Below are 9,846 nucleotides of genomic sequence, written 5' to 3' on the forward strand. Positions count from 1 at the left end.
ATCCTTGGCCCCTTTCTTTTCTTTGCATTCTTGCTGTGCTGTTTGCTGCAGGGCTTGCTTCTACTGCACCTTTGGACTGGCCCTCAGTTCAGAATCTTCTGGCTTTTCTGTATCTCTTCATGGTTGGAGGTCTGATCCTCTTCAGGTGCCTCCTGTAATTTACTGGCTTTGACAATATGGAACAATGGGCTTCAAAGCCCTCCAGTTCTCTGGACTGTATGATAAGTAACTTCTCTGTTCAATTCGTGGAGGATTGTAGGGTCTGGCTCTCAAAAGACAGACTCCAGATCCTCTGTGAAATCAGTTGTCCTTTGTTAAATGTTGCATGGCTAACTACAGGGTCTCTGGATGTTCATGTTACTTGGGCTGAATTTATTTTGTTTGTTCTGTTTATGGCCATAATTCTGTTTTCTGGTTTCAGAGCTCTGATTTTGATTTTCTGGTTTTCTCTAAGTATGTTTTTGTCTTTATTTTGCCCTTTTTCATTGGTATTGCTTATACAGCTCAGCCAGTTGTAACTAAAAAGGCAGGCATCATTTCAACCTGCACAGCTTTTATTGAACTGCCTATTGGGGCAAAGTTTAGCCATGTAAGTTTGTTCCAATTTTGTCACAAATATAATTTAAATTTAAATATCTTAAAAAATAATAATAAATTTATTACTGCTTCATAACTAAAATTTAAAAGTAAAGGTTATTAAATCTAGATTTGTTTAATTACGTTTGCATGTTATATGTTGTATGTTATATGTTTTGTCCAGCATGTTACCAAGTTAGCTTTTAAGTAAATAAGTACTCATAAAATGCTTTTCAAGTTCATATGACTTTAACGATTAACAATAGTATAAAAATATATTTTTAAAACTGTCAACATTACATTTCATCAAATGTTACAAAATTACAAGCCTAGCCAAGATCAGAATGATCTTTATTTATATAAATACTTTGCTACAAGAATGACTAATTTGAAATTATTGGTTACAAACGGTTAAACCTTCTAAATTATCAATAAAATGCTCATACATTTAACTTTAAGGTTAAATCGTCTGCTGATTAGTAACCTCTTATGAGACAGGTAAAATTTAAAATGGTAAACACTTTGTATGACATGTGCATGACCTGATAAGGTTTGAAAACTGACCATATCTACCTGGTTAAGTCGTTTTGTAGGTTACTTCTCCTGTGTTTTCCAAAGCTAGATACACTGTCAGATACTTTGGCATCAGAAAACTGAAAAAAAAAAAAATCATTCCCAGACAAATGGCAGGCTCTGATTGCTTTAATGGAGTCAGGCATGCAGACTCATTGCCCCATCTGGGACGATTGCCAGCAGCTTCTCCTGACCTTTTTTTTTTTTTCCAACCTCTGAGGAGCAGGAACATATCAGGGAAAAACCCCAAAAAATCTGTTCTGGCTTTGGTTGCCGGTACACAGTAGGAAAACTAAAAAATACTAAATGAAGTTTTGCCCACCTCCCGTCCTGACTGGGATCCTAACACTTCAGCAGGGTCCAGAGCATTAGACACTTATTACCAGATTCTAATAACTGGTCTAAAAGGAGCAGCCTGAAAACCTATCAATCTTTCTAAAACTACCAAGATTCTCCAGGGTCCCAAGGAATCTCTGGGGGCATTCCTTAAATGTCTCCAGGAGACTTTTTATACCTATACCCCATTCAATCCCTCAGCCTCTGATAATGCTTGAGCAGTCAATTTGACTTTTTGGCTCAGGTGGCTCCTGACATCTGGAAAAATTACAGAAACTTGAGGCTTTTGCTGGGATGAACTTTTCTCAGTTACTCAAGGTAGCCCAAAAAATTTTTAACAACTGTGATGCTGAGAAACAGAAAGAGAAAGATCAAAAGTTAAACAGATCAACAAAATGGAAGACAAAAGTACTAGTTGCTGCCATTCAGGCCTCCCAATCTGGCTCAAAACTGGCACATAGACCACAAGGAGAAGCTAAAAAAGGAAGGAAATTGGACACATCCAGCTAGCTAAAAATCAATGTGCCTATTATAAGGAACTGGGACTTTGGGCAAATTTTTGGGTAAAAATTTGTTGCCCAAAGACAGAGGACTCTAAGTCACTTCTGGTCCTGCCCTCTACTGATGAAACGGAAAATGACTCAGGCTTAGGAGGCTGGGGCTCTTTTACCATAGGCCTACAAGAGCCCATGGTAACCACCACTATTGGGGACCTCCCAGTCCAACTCTTAGTGGACACTGGGGCAGAACTGTCAGTCCTGAAGTCCCTGTTAGGGCCTATATTCTAAAAGCAAAATATCTGTTTAAGGGGCAATGGGCACAAGCAAACTGCGAGTTCACCTCCAACCAGACAGTTGATTTAGCTCAAAAATGGATTACCGAGCTGGGCTCAGTGGCTCAGCCTGTAATCCTGCACCTTTGGGAGGCTGAGTGGATTGCCTGAGCCCGCGGGTTCAAGACCCGCCTGGGCAGCAAGACCTCATCTCTACAATAAATCAAAAAATCAGCCAGGCATGGTAGCATGCGCCTGTAATTCTGGCTATTCGGAAGGCTGAGGTGGAAGGATCACCGGAGCCCAGCAGGTCGAGGCTGCGGTGGCCGGGAGCAGCCACTGCAATCCAGTCTGGGTGACCGAGTGAGACTCCAACTCAAAATAAAATGGATTACCCACTTGTTTCTGATAACCACTGACTGCCTATACCCTCTCATGGATCAAAATTTGCACAGAAAACTAAGAGCAACTCTTTTGTTTTCACCAGATAAGACTAAAATGTATATTCCTACCAACACTACCCATCATATGCTATTAACTGTTCCACTTTCTGAGGAATATCTGTTAACTTCTTCTAAGTCTCCTACTGAGAATGGCTCATCAAGCTTGTTTCTACAGTTGCAGCAGGAATTTCCTTCAGTCTGGGTGGAGACCAATCCACCGGGATTGGCAAAGCATCACCCGGTTTTGGTAAGTTTGATGACATCACCTACTCCTGTTTGTATTTGTCAATATCCCATGAGTTTACAGGCCCACAAAGGAATTGCTCCACATCTTAAAAGACTTTTAGCAGCTAACACTTTGACACCTTGCCAGTCTACCTGGAACCTTCCCAGAAACATCTGATTATCAAACAGTTCAGGACTTAAGGAAAGTTAATAAATGGGTTGAAAATATCCATCCTACTGTTCCTAACCCATACACATTGCTCAGCTTGCTTCCCCTTCAGCATCAGGTATACACTGTGCTAGGTTTAAAGTGCTTTTGAATGAGCAGATTCTGACTCAGGAGACACCAGTCAATTAACCTAGACCTACTGCCACAGGGGTTCAAGAACTCCTCAACACACTTTGGGAAGATTTACAACAAAATTTGTCAGGGTTCTGTGTCTTAAACCCTGAATGTACTTTGCTCCAGTATGTAGATGATCCCTTGCTCACAGCTGCAGACTGGGACACTTGCCTAAAAGGCACTAAGACTTTGAGGCAGCTTCTCCAGGACTTGAGCTACTGTGTATCAGCTCAGAAAGCATACCTCCACTCAACTGAATTCTCCTATCTGGGATACCAGCTGAAAAAGAGTGAACAAGCCCTAACCTCAGCCTAGAAGTAAGCCATTCTCTGAATCCCCTCACCAACTTTGAAAACACAGGTACAAGAATTCTGGGGGTGGTGGGGTATTGCTGGTTATGGATCCCAGGATTTGCTGAAATTGCCAAGCCTCTCTATACACAGCTACTGCAGGGGACCAGCCCCTAAAATGGACTGCTACTGAGGAACAAGCAGTCCAGCAGTTGAAAATGGCTCTTACCCAAACCCCTGCTTTAGCCCTCTCAAATGTCACCAAGCCTTTTCACTCGTTCATTCATGAATAGCAGGGAATTGCAAAAGGGCTTCTCACTGAGACTCCAGGATCATGAAGGTGACTGGTGGCTTACTTGTCAAAAAAACTGGACCCAGTGGCCTCTGGCTGGCCCTCTTGCATTTGGGCATTGCAGCCATGGCTATACTAGTTAAGGAAGCAGATAAATTATCTTTTGGCCAAAACCTGGCTTTAACTGTTCCCCATGCTGTTAAAACTCTGCTCCGGGGAGCCTCTGGCCTCTGGATGTCAAATGCATGAGTCACCCAGTATCAAAAACTCCTATTTGACCAGTCTAAACTATCTTTCACTCCTACTCAATGCCTCAATCCAGCTACTCTGCTGCCCAATAATAATCTGGAAATTCCAGTTCATAACTGTGAAGACATATTGAACATCTCTTAGTCCAGCCTCCCCAATCTCCGGGATACTCCCTTAACCCAGGCTGATGCTGACTTGTTCACCGATGGTAGCAGTCTGGAAATAGGGGGAGTCCACAAGTCTGGTGCAACAGTAACCACAGCTCATGATGTAATCTGGTCACAGTCTTTGCCTAGCGGTACATTTGCTCAAAAGGCTGAGTTAATTGCTTTAACAATGGCCCTATGCTGGGAAATAGGAAAACAGGTAAACATCTTCACTGACAGTTGGTATGCTTTTGCTACTTTTCATGTCCATGTCATGAACTACAAGGAGCAAGAACTTCTTACTGTGGTAGGTAAGACTATAAAAAACAAGGAAGAAATCTTAGCCCTCTTCGATGGCTAGGTGTCAGAATGCTATATGGCTCCCCAAAGAGGTAGCTGTCATTCATTGCAGGGAACACCAAAAATCAGACACTCCAGAAGCATCCAGAAATTGCCTGGCAGATTAAGCAGCTAGAAAGGCAGCAGAATTTCCGGTTGAGCCCCTGACTATCCTAACTAATATTTTTCCAGTTTCTTCTCTCCCACAACAGCCTAACTATACCCAAAGAGAAAAACAAAAGAACCAGCAGGAGCTCACAAAAGGTCTGACAGCTGGTGGGCTAAGGACTCTAGAATTATTTTGCCTGCAGCACTCCCACATACATTAGTAAAACAGCTTCATTCCACCACCAATTTGGGCGGTACCAGAATGACTGAGCTGTTAAATCACTTTTAGCATATGAGTAATTTAAAAGGTCTCAGCAGGTGAAATGTGACTTGCTTGTGCCCATGTTAACCCAAAACAAGGGCCAAAGCCTCCAAAAGAAATCAGGACTAGTGGATTAAGCCCTGGCAAAAAAATGGGAAATAAACTTTACTGAAATAAAACCCCTCAGGCGGGATACAACTGTCTACTGGTGTTTCTGTAAATACTTTTTCTGGATGGGTAAAAGTCTTTGCCACAAAAAAAAAATGAAACCTCATTTATGGTTGCAAGGTTTTTGTTAAACAAAATAATTCCAAGATTTGGGGTCCCCCTCTCTATTGACTCTGATAATGGTCCTGCCTTTGCGTCAACCACAGTTCAGCTGGTAAGTAAGCACTAAACATTGATTAAGAATTACATTGTGCTTACCAACCACAAAGCTCTGGACAGGTAGAATGCATGAACCGAACTTTATAAAGTACTTTACTAAATTCATAATAGAAACTGGTAAAAAAAAAATGAGTAAGCATTTGCCTCTGGCCCTTCTCCAGGCTAGATGCACCTCATACAAGATTGGGTTTACTCCATATAAAATCATGTTTGGAAGACCTGCTCCTGTGTTATCCTGGTTGTAGGATCCCATTCTTGAAGAAATTACTAATCAGTCTCTGTTAAATTATCTCCAGTGTCTCCAAAAAGTCCAAGCTACCATTCACTTTAACTTCCGTGCCGTCTTACCAACACCCTCCTCCACACCCTGCTACCCTTTCCAGCCTGGAAACCTGGTCTATGTCAAAAAGTTCCAGAAAAAAGGACTGACCCCTGCCTGAAATGGACCCTATGTTGTCATCCTCACCACCCTGACAGCACTCAAGGTTGATGGAACACTGGCCTGGAATCATGAGTCAATAAAACTGGATTTAATAGCATTGCCCCAACTTGCTTAGACCTTTGAACTGCAGAAAAGGACCCAGAAAACCCTCTCAAAATCACCCTCCAAGCATGTCATCCTACTTCAACCTCACCACAGTCTGGCCAACTGATGCACAGCTAAAATGTAGATTCCAACAGCTCGGAGTGGACTGTTTTATTGGTTAATAATTTCTGAAATTATTGTTATCTCTGATAACCATGGCCGAATCCATGACGTACGTGGCCCCTGCCAACATTTGGCTAGCTAGTTCTACAGGTCTTACAAAATGTGCTACTAACAAAAAGTTACCTTATATATATTACTGTTCATATGTTACCTCAGGTTTATCTTTATACTGGTCCCGATGGAGCCCTCCTACTCAATCCCCCTGGTCTTCCAATTGCTCATTCAAAACATGCTGTTCCCTTGTTAGTACCTGCCTTAGTCGGGCTAAGTTTAGCAGGAACAGCTGCAATCGGCACTGCCACTCTGGTCTGTGGAGAACTAGGTCTATCTAACCTTGCACAAGAAATTAATGCTGACCTAAGACTGATGAGTCAACACATTGACTCATGAACAACTAAAAGGGGGGAATGAAATATCCATTTGCAAAACCCATAATAACCTATAATAGCTTGCTTGACATCAGTAACTCCATTTTGTAACAAATCTTCCATTTACTTAGAAATAACCCCCTTATGTAACCTTCCCGTAATTACATCACACACCCACATTCTTGTTCTCGGTGCTTGGAAACTCTCTAATTACAAATACTGTAGCCATCTGTACCCTTTTGCAACCAAATAATATGCCATCAAACTGTACAGCCTATATAATTTCTGCCTTTATATACCTCCTGCGCACTCTGTTCAGGGCTGAGAGTTCTTTGGACACTCATCCACTCATGGTTGCCGGCTAAATAAAAGACTCATAATTCAACCCTCTCTACATGTTGGCATCTCCTTTCTCACAATCTGGCTATAACAATAAGCATGGAAAGCAGAATTAACCAAGCAGAAGAAAGATCTCAAAGCTTGAGGACCAAAACATGGAACTAACCCAAATTGTTAAAAAAAAAAATAGAAAAGCTTAAAAAGACACAACAAAACCGCCAAGAGATGAGCAATTATTTCAAGAGGCTGAACCTAAGATTAATTGGAATCCCTGAGGCAGATAGAGAGACAGAGACCACCCTGGGACAAACATTCCATGAAACTATCCAAGAAAACTTCCCTCATCTCATCAGTGATGTGACCATTCAAACACAAGATTCAGAGAATCCCTGCCAGAGAATGAAGGCAGGTAATATTTAGAGAGCAAACATGTGACATCACTTCCTATATACCAAATCATTTAACTCCCACAAAACCACATAATCTAAGGGCTCACACTCTCATTATCAATGATGAAGGAAATGCATAAGTAGGTTAATAACTTGCTCACCTCACACAGCCAATAAGGTGTGAGCCTGATTAGGAATCTCCCCAATGTGACTCCATTTATTTATTCTGCAAGCATTTATTGAGCAGTGTCTATGTGCAAGGCCTTGTGTAATTAAAAGATGATATAATTACTAACATAATAGTAAATTAGCACTAATGATTAAATGCTAACTGTATATACAATAACAGTAAAAAGGGTTATGATCATGATGCTTATAGAAATACTAGTAAATTTAAATAAGTTAGAGCTTTTCTAGGTATTATCTTATGGAATATTTATAGACACAGAATGAAGAAATAAACTTTATTGTTCCCATTTCACAGAGACCGAAGCAGGAAGATTGCTTGAGCCCAAGAGATCAAGATCAGCCTGGACAACATAGCGAGACTTCAACTCTACACTTAATTGTCAGACTATCCAGTGGGTCCCTGCCATGATGACCCTCAATGATGTTGCTGCTGCACATGGGTGCCAGCCTGAACCTGGTTTGGGTGAGTGAGAAAACTAACCTCTGTGATTCAGGTTAAAGGACCAAGATGGAGCTGATATACACAATGAGCAGTCATTTTTACACTGCCTAGTTCTGTCATATGCTCTCAACATTACTTAGCTTGCTCTCTAATCAAGGACAGAACCAGTTTCTCAGCTATTGATAATTGTTTTGCAACTCCCTCCCCAGCTTTTTTTGTCAACATGTTAATCTAATCAGCCTTTCATAACCTTGGTGACACAGATCCCATCAGCATGGCCACAGCCATGTGACTAAACCACCCATCTGCCTGCCATTCATCACCCGATGTCAGTACCTATGCTCATTAGTGTCCTTCATTATTACCTGAAAAAGAGCACCATCAATCACCTTAATGAACTGACTCATTCGAGGTGAAGGTTTAAAAGCATTCAACCTCAAGCAGCCATTCGCCGTTGCTTTACTGAACTCTGTTCTGGCCATGTGGCTCTTTGAGTTATAACTACCATGTTTTTCTAGCTTTGGCTCCCTTCCTTACCTTGGGAAAGTAAATCACCTCTCTCTCTCTCTCTCTCTCTCTCTCTCTCTCTCTCTCTCTCATTGGTTTTCTAAATAAACTATATTTTCCAACCTAACTTCTGTGCAATTCTTTGCATCTTTCATGTGACACCAGATTATAGTCCAGAACTCCCTCACTAGGACTGACCTAACACAAGGTATTCTGTACCCCTGCCCAAGACTATGAGCCCTACTCCCTAGCTTCATGGATCATGCCTTCCCAAGTTCCCAGGAGCTCTATCCTTCAGCCCACTCTCCCAGGGCCTTGGAATCCGCAAGCCCAGAATCCTCAACGTATAATACCCACTTTTTCAGTACAACCCCTCCAGAGACCCGGAACTCTCCCCAGACTCCCCATCCTTGGCCTCTGAGATGGAACAACCAGAGGCTGAGAACAGGTGGGGGAAAAGTGGTGTAGTGTGGGGGTGGGGAAAACACAAATTGTCCCTTTCTCATCCATCCCTAGTGGTCACCGTTAGAGAGGTTGCACCAGCTTCTGCCCATTTCTAAGGTGCAAGGCACATGCATTACAGGGAAATAATCTGAAAAAGCAAATACAGAGACCAAGAGGTACAGAACCACTCCAAGCCTCAACTGGGCACTTAAGCATATGGCCCATGGACTCACTCACACACAGATTCATTCTGCAGACACACGCACTGACACATCCAAAACAACACACAGTAAACACAGGTCCATGAGACACAGCTCCACAGGGAAGATCCACACAAGCAATAGACACACAAACACAATGGCACAATCCCTCATGCAGAGACAGAGACACAGAACACAGAGATTTGCAGACAGACACTAGGAGAAACACAAACACACACAGACACACAGGCACAATCAGGAACACACAAAGGAGCAGCAAGTTCACACACACAGTGATGTATTCACAGATACGCAGATACATACATGCAGATTTACACATCAAAAATGTGCACACCCTCCAATCCCATCCCACAGGACAACCTGACAGATCTGGCACTCCTGGGGTCACTCCTGTGGGCAGTCAAGGGGAATAGACTCTAGTGTGACCTGCACCACCTGAGTTCCCATGAAATGGGATATTTTCCAAGGTAGAATCCAGGGCTGAGTTTCTGCCCCTTCTAAGACCTTTGGGAAGACTGTACCTAATCCCTGAGATGCCAGAGAGTGGCCAGGATAGGATAGCTCTGGGGACAGGGTACAGTGTTGGGACTGGGACTCTGTCAGGATGTGCTTAGGGTCAGGGGTATTGCATGAGTTTAGCAGATCCAGAGGTCAAGAAAGAGAGAAGTATGCCCCCAGGACCCAGACAGAGTGAGCTAGCACCCTCTGTCCAACAATAATGAAATTATCAGGAGTATTGTATATGATATCATATCACCATCACCATAGCAATGACTGATCACTCATTTGCAGGTGGGGGAACAGGGCTAAAAACTTGGCCACCTGGTTGGGCCGCATCTGATCAGGGCCAACTCCTGCAAAGCTGGGCAGTGGACAAAGCATCTCTCTGGTCCCTTA

The sequence above is a fragment of the Carlito syrichta genome, unplaced genomic scaffold (assembly GCF_000164805.1).
Source record: "Carlito syrichta isolate Samal-C Ts95f unplaced genomic scaffold, Tarsius_syrichta-2.0.1 Scaffold311832, whole genome shotgun sequence".
In the NCBI taxonomy this organism is placed as follows: Eukaryota; Metazoa; Chordata; class Mammalia; order Primates; family Tarsiidae; genus Carlito; species Carlito syrichta.